Consider the following 15,820-nt stretch of genomic DNA (forward strand, 5'->3'; position numbering starts at 1 on the left):
ACTTGTGAGTACGGGCTCCTTATTTGGACTAGGAAAATGGAGACCCAATTTTTGGACTTCCTGGTTCACAACTATTTGGAAAAATAGCTTTAAGTTGTAAGTACAACGAAGAAATTATTGTCAAGCTTAAGATAAGATATGGTTGTACTGACTTCTTATTTCAACACAAATACAGTTTAAATCATTTAAATCCTTTAGAAACCTACCGAGATCGATAGCTGCAGTCGCCTAAGTGCGGCCAGTGTCCAGTGTTCGGGAGATAGTAGGTTCGAACCCCACTGTCGGCAGCCCTGAAAATGGTTTTCCGTGGTTTCCCATTTTCACACCAGGCAAATGCTGGGGCTGTACCTTAATTAAAACCAAGGTCGCTTCCTTCCCACTCCTAGCCCTTCCTTTTCCCATCGTCGACATAAGACCTATCTGTTTCGGTGCGACGTAAAGCAACTAGCAAAAAAAGAAAAACCTTTAGAAACCAAACTACATATTCCTATCAATCTTCTATCTTTTTCAGGGGTATAAGGAAAAGCTCAGTCAACATATTCCGAGATTTGCTGCATTTGTACGCGACCTGAGGGTCTTTTCATTATCATCAACGTCAACATTGAGGGACTTTTTGGTGACCTCTCTCGCCAATTTACCTACATTTTTGGGAAATTATGACTGATCATTTTCATTAATCAAGGGAATTGTGTAAAGTAATTATTACGAAATATTACAATTGACGGGCGCCCTACTTTGAGGATGAGAAGGAATCAAAACTAATCATGAGTGAAAGAAACTCTTACACTGCCTATTAAATAAAAGATTGCACCTGGGCATACCCCCAATGGAGCGTCGACTGTACAAATATGAACCAAAGTTGATTAATATCTCTATCTTAGGCTGGAAGATATATTTCCACTTACAGGAAAATTTACTGATACGTCTGGCTCTAGAATGCTACGTTAATGCACCTGTGACCAGTTCTGGGAAATTCTTCAAGGTAAAAGCTCTTCGATTCGTGCTATAATTGCATATAACCCACTTGAATCCTAAATCTTAAGAACTGCAGTCTGAAATTTGTTGTAAAAATGCATTCCTTTTGTGATAACAAGATTTTGTGAACTTAACTTATAGGAGAGGCTCGCCCATCAAATGTAACTTCACTGCGGCTTTACCCCGGCGGGGGGAAAAATCCGATCAACGTATTATGTCCTCCATAACCTTTCTTCAATAATGTATTAAGGTTCTAAATTTCGCAGTGGATTCCTCTCGTTGTATCTTAAAGAAACTTCGGTAATTTTTCTTGTTATTCTTGTTACTGTGTTTGATGTGAGTGCTTCTACAATATTTGCCACTACTTTCAAGCAGTATTATTTGCAGTCTCATTGTCAAAAAGTTCACAGACATTGAATAAGTCATACCATGCTGCGTAATTATCCGCACTACTGCGGATTTGTTGGAGGAATTCAAACCATTGGAACTAATTTAAAAAGTAAATTATAAACCTCTAAATGGACAGCTTTCGTAATCACTCTCAAAATGCGTCGTAATTACAATTTTGCATTAATATTTCAGATACAGCCGAGTTTCCTGAGGTTCTTCCTTCGTGGGTTTTAAAATCCAAAACGAACTCCATGGCGCAACAACTCTGAAGAACGTTGGCCTACCAAGTGGCCGCTGATGCAGCATAATTTCTGAAGTGTCACGTGGTCGGCAATATGAATCCTCTCGGCCGTTATTCTTGGCTTTCTAGACCGGTACCACTATCTCACTGTCAGATAGCTCTTCAAATGTAATTCCTTAGGCTAAGTGGACTTCGAACCAGCCCTGAGATTTAGGTAAAAATCCCTGCCCTGGCGGGGAATCGAGTCCGGGGCCTCTTGCTACGAGGCACGCACACTACCCCTACACTATGGGGCCGGGTTCATGGCTTTTGCTGGAATATAATGTATGGGATATTTCCTGTGTCAATGAATTGTAATGAAACATTATCAAGCTGCTTCTTTCTGTTCGTAGATATCTCAGCACGAACAAGTTGATTTTTGAAGATATTGTTGTTAAATCAATATCAGTTGTAAGTGTATAATTTCAGTAAACAATAATGATAGCATTTGACAATGCATCGTATTTTAATGAATTGCTTTGAACAACTTCTTTGATAAGGAAATCCTACGTGGTAATTACGTACAGTAAGGAAATATTGTGGACGAAGGAATGAAGGAGATAAAGAAGCAGGAATTTCGAATGTAGCAGTGAGCCTCAATATTTCATGCAGACTTTTAACGAGTTCTTATTCAAACATTCCTGATGGAGCAATTTATTCACGTTGACTGCTACTGTTTGTATTGTCTCATATCACAGCTTCTTTCCGCTGGACGTTTCTCTGATTATTTATCCAAGGGCTACAGTGAAAATTTCAAAAAAATTCAGAAAAGGAAAGGAGTGATATTCAAAGCAACTTTCTGAATATTGAGACCCGACCAACACTACTCTAGCCCACGTCACATACAGTAAATATTTCGAATTCATTTAATTGATAACTCCAAGTCAGTAACATTAATTATTTTCTTACTACTACTACTACTACTACTACTACTACTACTGTCCGGTCCCGCGGTGTAGGGGGCAACGTGTCCGCCTGTCACCTAGCGGCCTCGGTTCGATTCCCGGCCGGGACAGGGGTTTTTAATTGCAATGATTAATATCTCTGGCCTTGGGACTGGGTGTTTGTGACGTCCTTAATTCTCACACACAACATTATACACTACCGCCATTCCAATTACACGCAGGTTCATACAAAATGGTGCCAGTAGGGGCTGTATTCGTTGTGTTCATTCTCCTATGCTAACGTGTAAAGGAAAATGAACCTTAAGTACATCATATAGCAGGAGTGCATAAATAAGTCATGCAAACGTACATGCGGTACGTTTCAAGGTACGTGCAATGAGGTTCATTTTCCTTTACGCGTAATCTTAGGAGAATTAACACAACCAAAACATTATTGTTCTGATTGACTACGTATATATTTGTGTGTCTGGGAGGCATGACTACTCTTGAGGAAAATAACGGATAGGAAGAGCATTGGGTGATATGACATTTTGCTCGAACGGCGACGAATTCTTGTAGATTAGTCCATACGTCATGATTCCCCTTATATTGAAGTAATGTCCAATCAAATTCAAACACCTATGTCCCGTTCACAGTTTGCTTTGGGACGACAATAAGTAAGTCGCAAGAATAAAATATGGACTAATGAAAATTGCTGGTGATGATCACCACACTCAATGCTTTCCTTGCGACCAGTTTATATTGCTCTCCTACCGATGGAGTTGGTTATGAGGTACGCACCGTGTATCTTTAAGCTCGGAATATAGTGGTTTTGAACCCTAATATCGTCAGCTCTGACAGTGATTTATCGTAGACTTCCATTTTAACATGTGGTAAATGTTTGGGATATACCTTCGCCGTTGTTTTCCATTTTTTCACCACGCATGTAAAACCAAATCCCACAAGGCAACAGCTCCGAAGGACCATGGGTTATCAGGCAACTACTGCTCAACCCGAAGTCCTGTAGATTACAAGGTGGCGTGTAGTCAGCACGACGAATCCTAACGTCCGTTATTCGTGGCTCTTTAGACCGGACACCAGGCATATGCTGAGCCTATGCCTTAACTAAGGCCATGATCCCTTCCTGCCCCGTTCTAGTTCTCTCTTACTTCGTCGTCGTCGAAAACCTATCTAATTAAAACACCACTAGGCTCCTTTAATTGCGTTATAGGGGATGAGCAGTAGTAGAAAGTTTTGTGTTTGCGCTTATGAAAGTATAACTAAGGGTTTTGAATATCTGGAAACACTGAAGTCTTAGGTAAGGAGTACAAGATGAAAATAAATAAGTCCAAAACAAAAGTAATGGAGTGCAGTCGAACGAAGGCAGGTGATGTAGGAAATATTAGATTAGGAAACGAAGTCTTAAAGGAAGTAGATGAATATTGTTACTTGGGTAGTAAAATAACCAACGATGGCAGAAGTAAGGAGGACATAAAATGCAGACTAGCACAAGCAAGGAAGAGCTTTCTTAAGAAAAGAAATTTGCTCACTTCAAACATTGATATCGGAATTAGAAAGATGTTTTTGAAGACTTTTGTGTGGAGCGTGGCATTGTATGGAAGTGAAACATGGACAATAACTAGCTCAGAAAGAAAGAGAATAGAAGCTTTTGAAATGTGGTGTTACAGAAGAATGCTGAAGGTGAGATGGATAGATCGAATCACGAATGAAGAGATACTGATTCGAATTGGTGAGAGGAGATCGATTTGGCTAAATTTGACGAGAAGAAGAGATAGAATGATAGGACACATCTTAAGACACCGAGGACTTGTTCAGTTGGTTTTTGAAGGAAGTGTAGGTGGCAAGAACGGTAGGGGTAGACCAAGGTATGAATATGACAAACAGATTAGAGCAGATGTAGGATGCAATAGTTACGTAGAAATGAAAAGGTTAGCACAGGATAGGGTGGCATGGAGAGCTGCATCAAACCAGTCTATGGACTGATGACTCCAACAACAACAACAACTAAATTTACATTGCCGATCGTTGTCTCTAAGTCAAGCACGTCAGTGACAAGATGAGCAAGCAACCCATCAACGATGAGGATGCTCTGCTAGTCCCTCATAACACTGGGTGGATATTATCACAACTGGATTGCTACCTCGTCCAAGAAGGCTGAATTATGTATAAAGCCCACTAATCTTTAACTTAGGTGTGCATGCTCCCAGATAACATTTAATATCAGTAAGGTCGAGAGGATTAGGGATTAACGTGCAGTGTACTTAATCCGCGCAACTCTCGTAAGTTTCGCGTTAAAGGTCGACATGTAAATGAGTGACATTTACTTAGCATAACGTGTCAACTCTTGTTAAAGTAACATAAGATAATGTATGTTCACTCAACTCGTATTACATGAATGATACGGCGAGACCTACTTAGGTGAATAGCGGAAAATGAATCCGATCTCAGTGTATGGCAGATAATGATAATCATTTATTAAACGTCCCTTAAAGTAGTATTGTTCTTAAAGAACGCGAAAGTGCCAGAATTTTGCACAAAATATTTTGTTATTAGTAAATTTTCTTTTACAGGAAATGACTCATCATTTAAACACATTAAATTAAAAACTACCTCCCTCTACGGATCTTCGTAGATTCGTACAGTATCAGCCTCATGACGCCTCCTAGTGCAAAACAGGCAGTGGTGGTCGTACCTTTGAACGGATAAAATGAGTTCATTCTCCATTAAATCTCGTACGATGTCGCAATGTACACAATCTCTCGGAAAAGATTTGGTGTGTATAAACAAAATTCATTAAAAATCCGTATATCTCCCGAAGTGCCATGTGAAATAAATTTCAGCACAGCCAGCTTATATGTTGTCAAATTCAAATTCCTGCAGCAGCAGAAACTAAACGATTATTATTATTATTATTATTATTATTATTATTATTATTATTATTATTATTATTAAAATTTTTCATACGAGTGAATTAAGATCTAAAAATAAAAGGCAATTTAAGAAATGAAAATATATTGCAGGATGTTATGTTTGAGCGGTATCTGAAGTCTCGGGATTTGATTTCAAACTCGTCCAAAGTATTCAGTCTGTGATTAAGTGTTGTAGAGTGGTTTACCAAGCCTCGTGAGTTAATTGAGGAGTTTTATGAGTTATATCCGACCCTTCCAAAAGAGAATATGGCAGAGTAAGTCGTCGTTTCCGTTAATCACCTGACACTCCACGTTCTATTTCCCTAGGCCGCTAGTGGTGTTTTTGTGACGAGTTGGTTTTGGACAGTTATTGACTCATAATATGAAAGCATTATTCTAATTACCCTCTTTTACTTTACTACACGCCAGGTTCATTGTAGAAATGAAAATTTTGTATCTTTCTCTTTAATATTACACATCGTCGTTTTTGACGTATACAACAAACACGAATCTGTAGCTCAACATTCTATTAAGAACATCTTCCTGGCAAGATAACAGCTGTCCAGCGAGATGGACTACACGTTTTCGAATGTCGTGTGTTCGACAAGACGATTAACTCAGTCGGATTGATTTTATGTTCGTGACCAGGCCGTTACTTTTAGTATCAGCGAGCTCCTCAGTTGATCTTACGATGCTCAGTGATTCTCGTTCCAGCCTTGAGACCTTAATTGGAATATCTGGACTGGCCAGGTGTCTTAGGGTGAAGGGCATTCACACTATTCCTATACCACTGACTTAATGAAAATAGATCCAACGGTACATGGTTTTCCCAAACGGTCAATCTCCCAAATAATGGCCACACCCAATATTGCTTTACGACGGTAATCGAATGAGAACTGTTATTTTTTCAATATGGCATGGCATTTGACAGGTGATTCATAGTGCTTAATCATGTCCTTGGTGTTGGTGAGAGGAAAATTGTTACTTTCATCACCTTTTCTCAGTCTTAAGTTAGGCTTTGACAGTTGTAAATATTACTGGGCTGCGGGTGACGCGAGTAACACCAAACCAATGCAGAGGGACAGCTTCTTCCTGGCCATTTCCCAATTATCCTGTGTCGGCACTTTTCATGGATTTATCCCAATTCTATAGCCGGATGTCCTTCTTGACGCCAACTCTATGCGGAAGGATGTATTCATTATTGCGTGCTTCTGTGATTCTTTGTAGTGTGATGTATTGTACGTAAATAAAAATGCGTATTACGACAAAAAGTACCCAAATTCCAAGGTAGAGGTATTAACCGAACATAGTTAAGATCCTCAGCCAAGTCGGGTATCGAACCAGGGTCCCTTTGAACCGAAGGCCAGTATGCTGACCATTTGTCCAAGAAGTCGCACTAAGGCAATGCAGATCGTCCGTGTAATTAATTAAGGTGTCTTTTGGAGCATCAGTTGGTGAGTGTAAATCAGAAGGCTTGGTAAACTTAAATGATGTAACCGATTATCGTTCGGTGAAGAAAATGGCGAGAAACATTACATCTTCTGCACTTAATTGCCGATTACACCTCTCCAGGGAAGGATGGGCTATATTGCGTTAAACTTTCAAGTGATTCAACCTCTTCACCTTTCTGCTATAACAACTGAAAAGAAGGAAGGATAGTTCCCTTGTTTTATCTATTGAAATCAACACCACCACTACCATCACCTCCACCAGTGGTTGATGCATACATTGGCGTAACGTTAAGGCCTGCCAGGCCTGCATATCAGGTGGGGCGGGGGCTCAAGGACCCGCAGACTTTCCCAGAAAGTGTAAATACATGAATAAATAACTTCATCCGAATGCCATTCTTCACGGGAAAGGTGACATAGTTATGTATTTGTAGATTGGGCCAAAGAAAAGTTATTTTTACTGTGCGTATGTAGAGTAAGTGTTGGATGGTTGCATCTCCCTGCAAATCATTGGTATGGTATTGAATGTACGTCAGCTTCCTCGTAACACATGCTTTCATAAATATTTGTGTCAAGTCATTATTAAAGAGACAGTCAAAACTGGTACCACAATATCAAATTGTATACCTAATCATTTCTGCTACTGTTTCCTCCTCAAACCAATCATTTTTGTCACTGAAAGATATAAAGAACTACCTACGAATTATTGTGACCCAAAACAGTTCTGTGATCTCAGCCTCCTAGGCATCGAATGAGTCATCCATGGATATTACTGAAATCGTCAATGTCTTTGCATCGCATAAAGTACGTTGCATGGTTCTGTTGATTTAGGATCAAATGTGAGTATTGTAACATTTTAGAAACCTAGAGACAAAAGATAGAGACATGCGTTTACGTTATATTTTAATATCTACTAAATATTTAACTTTCGAAATAAAATTTATTTGTTCTTAATCCGTTGATCTTCCAGGGTTGATTTTTCCCTCGGACTCAGCGAGAGGTCTCAATTCTACCACGTCTAGGACAGTGTCCTGGAGCATGAGACTTTGGGTCGGGAAAGTACAACTGGGGAGGATGATCAGTGCCTCGCCCAGATGGCATCACCTGCCATGGCTTGTGGGGTGGGGGTAGGGAATATTGAAAGGGATAGACAAGGAAGAGGGAAAGAAGCGGCCGTGATCTTAGGTTAGGTACCATACAGCATTTGCCTGGAGGAGAAGTGGGACACCACGGAAAACCACTTATAGGATGGCTGGGGAGAGAATCGAAACCCCCTCTACTCAGTTTACCTCCCAATGCTGAGTGGACTCCGTTCCAGCCCTCGTACCACTTTTCAAATTTCGTGACAGGGCCGAGAATCGAACCCAAACCTCCGCGGGTGGTGGCTAGTCACACTAAATACTTCACCACAGAGACGAATAAAATATATTTATAAATTAGTTTTGTAATCTTTTAGTAAGTTCTTTGTATATATTGAATGAATTTTTTATAGGTTTTGTATAATTTCCTTGAGGAACCCCAATTTTGTTCCCTTTCGGCGGGCTCGGATCATATTCGTTAAGTCTCTGGATAGGCCTACACCTACGTGGATTTGATTTTCGTAAAATATTTAGCCACTAAATTAATTAACCAAAACTACAATTTGATGTACATTAACATGAATATATTTTACATAAGAGTTATAAATTTAAAAGGCACCATCTAGAAATGCAACGAGACAGTTGAACGATATATTATTCTTTAACATAAGGAGTTGACAATTCAGTAAGCTAACCAGACATTATAAAAATAGTTATTTTGCATTTTGTCGTATAATGCTGAAACATTAATATTACAATATATTATATTTCAGAGCCGGCCCCGTGGTGTAGGGGTAGCGTGCCTGCCTCTTACACGGAGGCCCCGGGTTCGATTCTCGGCCAGGTCAGGGATCTTTACCTGGACCTGAGGGCTGATTCGAGGTCTACTCAGCCTACGTGATTAGAATTGAGGAGATATCTGACGGTGAGATAGCGGCCCCGGTCTCGAAAGCCAAGAATAACGACTGAGGGGATTCGTCGTGCTGACCACACGACACCTCGTAATCTGCAGGCCTTCGAGCTCTTTGTTTACAGACCATAGCATGGTAGGTACCTGTAACACTGTTTCTCGCACAGATCACACTTGTAGTCTTGGCTAGGTTCGTGATATCGCCTGTTTGTAGATATCTTGTAGAGCAATCTATAGTTTTCGAAGATATCTGGGGCTGTAATTAGCTTGGTGCCAGTCTGTAGTCAGCATGGCATCTGTACAATAGAACTCACTCCATATCTCCATTCTCTCTCGTTGCCACTCGTTCGTCAGCTTCATCGAGTTATCAGTAGATGGCAGAAGATACCTAATCTGGAGATCTTTAATAAGGAATGTTTCACTACCTATTCATTTTAATGTACATTTTGTTATCGTAGCGTAGCTGTATGTAGGCAGGATCATGGAGTATTGCATATTCAGAGCGCTTTCTAATGAAGCGCTACGCTTTCCCCGTGTCCCTTAGCGTAATACAAAAATAATACATGAATATTAAGGGACATGTTATGAATACTGTAAACCTATATGAATCTCTCACCAAGCTCTTAAACGACGAAGCCTGTTCTACGTATGCAACGCGCGACACCGCGGAGCTAATTGTGTTGCATACATAAGCGGACAAGCTCCAGAGACAAGTTTTACGACACTCCAATGCTTCCATTCGGACTACCTTAAGAAAAGAGAATCAAGATAATATTATTATGCACCGATTTTTAATAATGTATGTAATTATATTCAACCCTAAAAGTTGCAACACAAGTCTTATATCTGGAAGGTGTTCTGAAATTAATAAAACCAAACCAAACCAAACCCCATGGCACTACAGCCCTTGAAGGGCCTTGGCCTACCAAGCGACCGCTTTGCCCATAATAGCACCTTCTGTACATAGTACGCAATTCTTGTTCATCATTATCTGGCTATTGGCTGCATTTATCCAGTATATATTAAATCCTCCGAACGAATAGGATAAATCGGTATATTAAGGCAATTTTTGGGCATAATGTACCCTATAATATAAGAGAAGATCTTTCATCCATTGTTCCCAAAACTGTTTGGTTAATCGGCAGTGGTAACTGCTTTTTTCTTCTTCTTCTTCTTCTTTTATGACCACATAGGATCACTTTAGTCAGTCCGACGTTCAGGTCTCTTTGAAGGGATTGTTCGGGCTTTGCGGTCCTCCCAGTACTTCTTCAGACGCTCCGATCTTCGTGCCCTTTCCTCAGTTGAAAATGTGCGTGTTGTTGGTTTGTTTTGTGTAAGGGTAAAGCGGAGGTTTGTATTCTTGAGTTTTGTATTCAATTTTATCTTATTTGTGGTGTCTTCTGTTGTAAGGCCTATTTCCTTCAGATCCTCTCTTACTTCTCTGATCCATTTACATCCTGTTGTGGTATTTTTTGAGACGAGATTGTGTTGTACTAGTTGTTTCAGAAGTCTCGAATCCTGCATCCTGACGATATGTCCAAAGAATCCCAGTCTCCTCTTACGCATAGTATCTGTAATGGGTTCTAGCTCTTTGTACACGACGTTGTTAGGTATTAACCACCACTGTCCATCTTTCTGGTATTTTTTGTTGATGCAGGTTCTTCCAATCCTCCTTTAAATTTTCTGAAGTCTGTCAGTCTTTGATTGTTTATTCAGGTAAAAGAGTGTTTCTGCTGTATATGTAGCTTCCGGTTTTATAACTGTGTTGTAGTGTTTTATTTTTGTATTTATTGATAGACATTTCTTTTAGTAGATATCCCATGTTAATTTTTGTGCTTTAGCTAATCTATTTGTTCTTATTTGGATTGAGACTTTTTCATTTAGGTTATGTGTTATTACTTCTCCAAGATATTTAAATTGAGTTACTATTTTGATTTTATTACCATTTGTGATGACTTCTTTTAGCTGTGTTGGTTTTTGCGGCATAATTTCTGTTTTTTTCAAATGATATTTTGAGGCCAATTTTATTTGCAATGTTTTGAAGTTCTATTATCTGCTTTATTATACTGAATTCGGAACTAAACATTAACGGTATAGAACGTTAATTACTGGAATTCAAAATTTCCAAGGAAAATTTGTGCATTGTGTAGAAACGATCACAACCTTTACTAGTGAATGGAGTGCAGGCATGAGCGCGCAACTGTGGGCCACACTGATCGGTTGTTTACATATCCCGGTGCAGTTGACAAGTTCTACTCGTTGGCTGAACGGTTTAGCATACTGGCCTTAATTGGTTAATTCCAATAGCACGGGGGCTGGGTGTATATGTTGTGTTCATCATCATTTCATCCTCATCACGACGCGCAAGTCGCCTACGGAAGTCACATAGAAAGACCTGCACCTGGCGAGCCGAACCCGTCCCGGGATATCCCGGCACTAAATGCCATACGACACTTCATTTTTGCAGTTGACAAGCAACAAAGTAGTGTGTGTTGTATGACTCAACACAAGTAGTGTTTGGGAGGGGGTGGACATGCTGGAAATTAGGAAAGAGAAATTCAAATCTGCAATTCCTGTAAGCGTTCGCGGTTGTGCCCTGCTCTAGGTAAAATACACTACATAAAAGAAGTAAACATACAAATGTGTCATAGTATGAAATAAGGTCATTTATGTCGACTACTTCAAATTCTTGATCTCTTTAATTTCCAGATTCACCTCTTACTAGATGCTCTTCACATGCATCCTTCCAATACTTCACACTTACTACTAATCTACCTTATTATATATGTATGTGATACGTGGTGGACTAAGGAAGACGCTGTAGGTGTAGTGAATTTATTTACCGTAAGGCATATACCCTCACTCCATCATTTTCAAACTTCGACTTACGGGGTATAAACTTCTATCAGGTGATGGTTTCTCATATAATTTACCGAAATAAGTAAATTCCAGTTCTCATCAACGTAAGTATTTTCACTGTTAAACACAAACATTCGAAATGAATTCAATATTTTGGCCTTTTTAGTGTCAAAGAGCTACCCAGCTATTACCTGTTGCAAACGAGGTAGGTAAAAATTAGTCCCCAGAAATTATGATGGTATGAGCTTAAAAATGTCGGTCCCGTGGCATATGCGTAGCGTGCCTGCCACTTACCCGCAGGCCCCGGGTTCTATTCCCGGTCAGGTCAGGGATGTTTACCTAGATCTGTGGGCTGGCTCGTGGTCCACTCAGCCTACGTGACTACAATTGACGAGACGAGCACAGGATACCTCGTAATCTGCAGACCTTCGGGCTGAGCAGCGTCGATTGGTAGGCCATGGCCCTTCGGGACTCTTGCACCATGGGAAATGGTTTTGGTTTTATGAGTTTAAAAATAGAGAAGCAATGTTCTGGTTCTCTAAGCCTTTCAAAGCCAATATCACTATATTCAGATCATTTTTACACGTAAAATTCTAATTAATATTTCGGATAATAATAATAATAATAATAATAATAATAATAATAATAATAATACAAGAAGAAGTTTTCACTCGCGAATTCTTTGGCGTGCTTGAGCGCATGAAACGAAGTTACCGCATTTATTCGTCCTTCAAAAACACTGACCTAACCAGGAGAGAATCCGATATCTCGGGAACAGAAGGATAACGACTAACCAACTGTACCACTGAGAATAAAATATATTTTACTATACGTTTAAAATATAGTACCTGAGTACCATAAAGTCTATTAAAAACTAACTGTGGCTGAAACAGGGAGTCTCTTCTGCTTTGTAGTCTCAATGAAATCATCACCTTCATAGAACTACTCCCAAGTAATCTGTTAGTCAATGATTTAGATTTTCAATACCCACAGAACAATAATAAATCGTCAGCCAAATAATGATCAATAAAAAGATGACGAATTGTTTGCATATATAATGCTTACGAATATTTTAGTACTGATAACAATAAATAAAGACTTAAATATTGATTTACTTTTATTAGTTTCTCACATTTACTATTCATTTTGCTAATCATTCTCTTACAAAACGTTTGTTATTAACATTATGATAGTCACACTAACTACTTTTTTTCGGTTTTCGGAGACGCGGAGGTGCCGGAATTTTGTCTCGCAGGAATTCTTTTACGTGCCCATAAATCTAATGACTCGAGGCTGACGTATTTGAGCACCTTGGAATACCACCGGACTGAGCCAGGTTCGAACCAGCCAAGTTGGGCTCAGAAGGCCAGCGCTGTACTATCTAAGCTACTCAACCCAGCACTTTATCGTATGAGAAGACTCATATCATGGTTAATGGACACCAGAATATCCAAAGATCCCCACTACAGGCAAATTATGGAATAATCACACAGGTCCCTTCCTTCAAGTATCTAGGAGAAATCATTGTACTATCCGGATTGGACAGGAAAGCTAATTTAGAAAGAGCCACCAAACTCCTGAAAGCATACTGAATAACATGGAACCACTACAATAAAAGAATGATGTCACCAAATGCAAAACTTCGGCATTACAAGACTGTTGTTCTTCCGGAAGCCTTGTATGCCTCAGAAACCACATCTCTAGGAGGCCACTCTAAAATTGATGAAATTGAAAAACAAGAACCAAAAATTCTGAGGAAAATATATGGCCCGTTCATGTAAATGGTATATGGATCAAAAATAAACTGTAGATTTGTACAAAGCAATCGACAAGTTCACTGATACCGTACGCAGGAGACGATTGAAATTCTATGGCCACATCTGTAGAATGGACGACACTAGATATGCAAAAAGACTGCTTGGTATAATTAATTCAAAAAAGGTCAAAATAAGTTGGTTTGAGGAAATAAAGCAGGACTTAAAAGAAATGAACATCACAGAAGATATAATCAGGGATCGCAAGGCTTTTGGGAATCTGGTTGCAAAGCACACGTACACGGAAAAGGCTAAAAGAAACACGGGGAAACAATGGACGGAAAAACGCAAGAAACAGGACAGTGAGTTCATAAAGAGATTTTTGGGAGGGGAAGAAGAAAGGAAAACTATCATCAAGCTAACAAGTTCCAACGCGCTCTCTAAACGGGCATAACGAAGAAAAAATAATAATAATAATAATAATAATAATAATAATAATAATAATAATAATAATAATAATAATGTTACTACTATGTTAAACGCGTCTTCAATTACTATAGACCTTATAAGATGCCGAGGTAAGGGGGTTTTACCCTGAAAGTGACAAGGATATTCATTGAATAAAATGATTGGTGGTGAAGAGGTAAAACACATTCCATGTAAGTAAATGTATTTATTTAGTCCAGAATCATATGATGCTTTCTGGAACGAAACATAAGAAAAATGATGGTCATGTGAGTAACACAATACTGGAACAGCTGGATATTTGAGGTATTGAGGATGTTCTTTCTCCATTGATGATTGTATAGGCCTAACAAGGGACACCCTTCACCTCCAACGCTCTGAACTTACTTTTTGCCACGCCTGTTGTATTGATTGTATATCATAGAAAAATTTCTAGTGATTAAATTCCGATAATGTAACTTTAGTTTTGGTTTTTAAATTGAAGTCTTACAAATTCAGCAATTATATTGCCGAAAGAAATGCACATCAAGAGGTTGGCAATATTTTTTTCTGGTGACAGTATCGTATGTAAAAAATTTTGCTTGGAAAACTTGTATGTAAAAGGGTACGGCCTGTATGAACTGACCAAGAATCACATAATATATTCATTTTCATGTTCATAAAGTACTGGAGTTAGAAAACACGTTTCATATGACCAACGTTTCATATGCTCTTCCGTTGTGGTTTTTTGCCTCCACATGACATTTTCGTGGATATTTTCCTTTAATATTCTTTGAAACATTTGAAATATTTCTTCTGAAAGTGCCTTGTGTATCTTGAAAACCGGCATACATCTTGTTTGATAAAGCCACATCAGTTGTATAGCTGAGTGTAGAGCTATGTGCAGACCGCAAGACAGAAGCTGTAGTTTTATCACCTCTGTGTGATACTGTCGACATTGACGATATTTCATACTGAAATTGACTTTATTCACTGTTTGAAACGTGCTCTTTGTCAACATTGCCCTCTGCTCACCTCCTCCGCAAATTCTTGTGCCTTCCGACGTATACTATCACGTTCTTCTCTGTACTTACGTGTGATGAATGTAGTAATATGTTTGAATGAAATCCCATATGCAGCCTGGAAATTGTCGATAAAAGTAATCGCTTTTAAAATGACCAGGACAACCATTTTTGACGCTTCTAGTGCCCACACTTTCAGATGCTAATAGTGTACTGTAGATCCATACGCCATCAATCTATCAAATTACTACATTGCATACTCTTTTAAAGCTTGTCCTTTGAAGTGAGCTCCTCCTCGCCTTTGCTAGCCATATAAATTAAATTTCACTTGCAATTTGATTTACTTCTAGTGCACTTACAGCGCCCCATTTGCTATAGGAATTGAAGCGACGATACATAAATGTTTTCCAGTATGCTGTCACTTCGATGGTTTTGGCGGAGATACTTCGTGCTCACTTTGACTTGACGGTTCTTGTTGCTGTGAATATGAAAGTCTTCTACTACTTGAAGAAATCAGGGGTACGTTATTCTTCCTCTAATTCAGCAATATCATGCATTTCTGTGTCGTTCCCATTATATTTATACATTATTATGACAACTCCATGTCCTCAAATACAATTGCGTTTACATATTCAGCTCGTAGCAACTTTGTACGATGTTGATAATTCCATATCCTCAAATACAATTGCGTTTACATATTCAGCTCGTAGCAACTTTGTACGATGTTGACAACTCCATATCCTCAAATATAATTGCGTTTACATATTCAGCTCGTAGCAACTTTGTACGATGTTGATAATTCCATATCCTCAAATACAATTGCGTTTACATATTCAGCTCGTAGC

The sequence above is a fragment of the Anabrus simplex genome, chromosome 1 (genome assembly GCF_040414725.1).
Source record: "Anabrus simplex isolate iqAnaSimp1 chromosome 1, ASM4041472v1, whole genome shotgun sequence".
Classification (NCBI taxonomy): domain Eukaryota; kingdom Metazoa; phylum Arthropoda; class Insecta; order Orthoptera; family Tettigoniidae; genus Anabrus; species Anabrus simplex.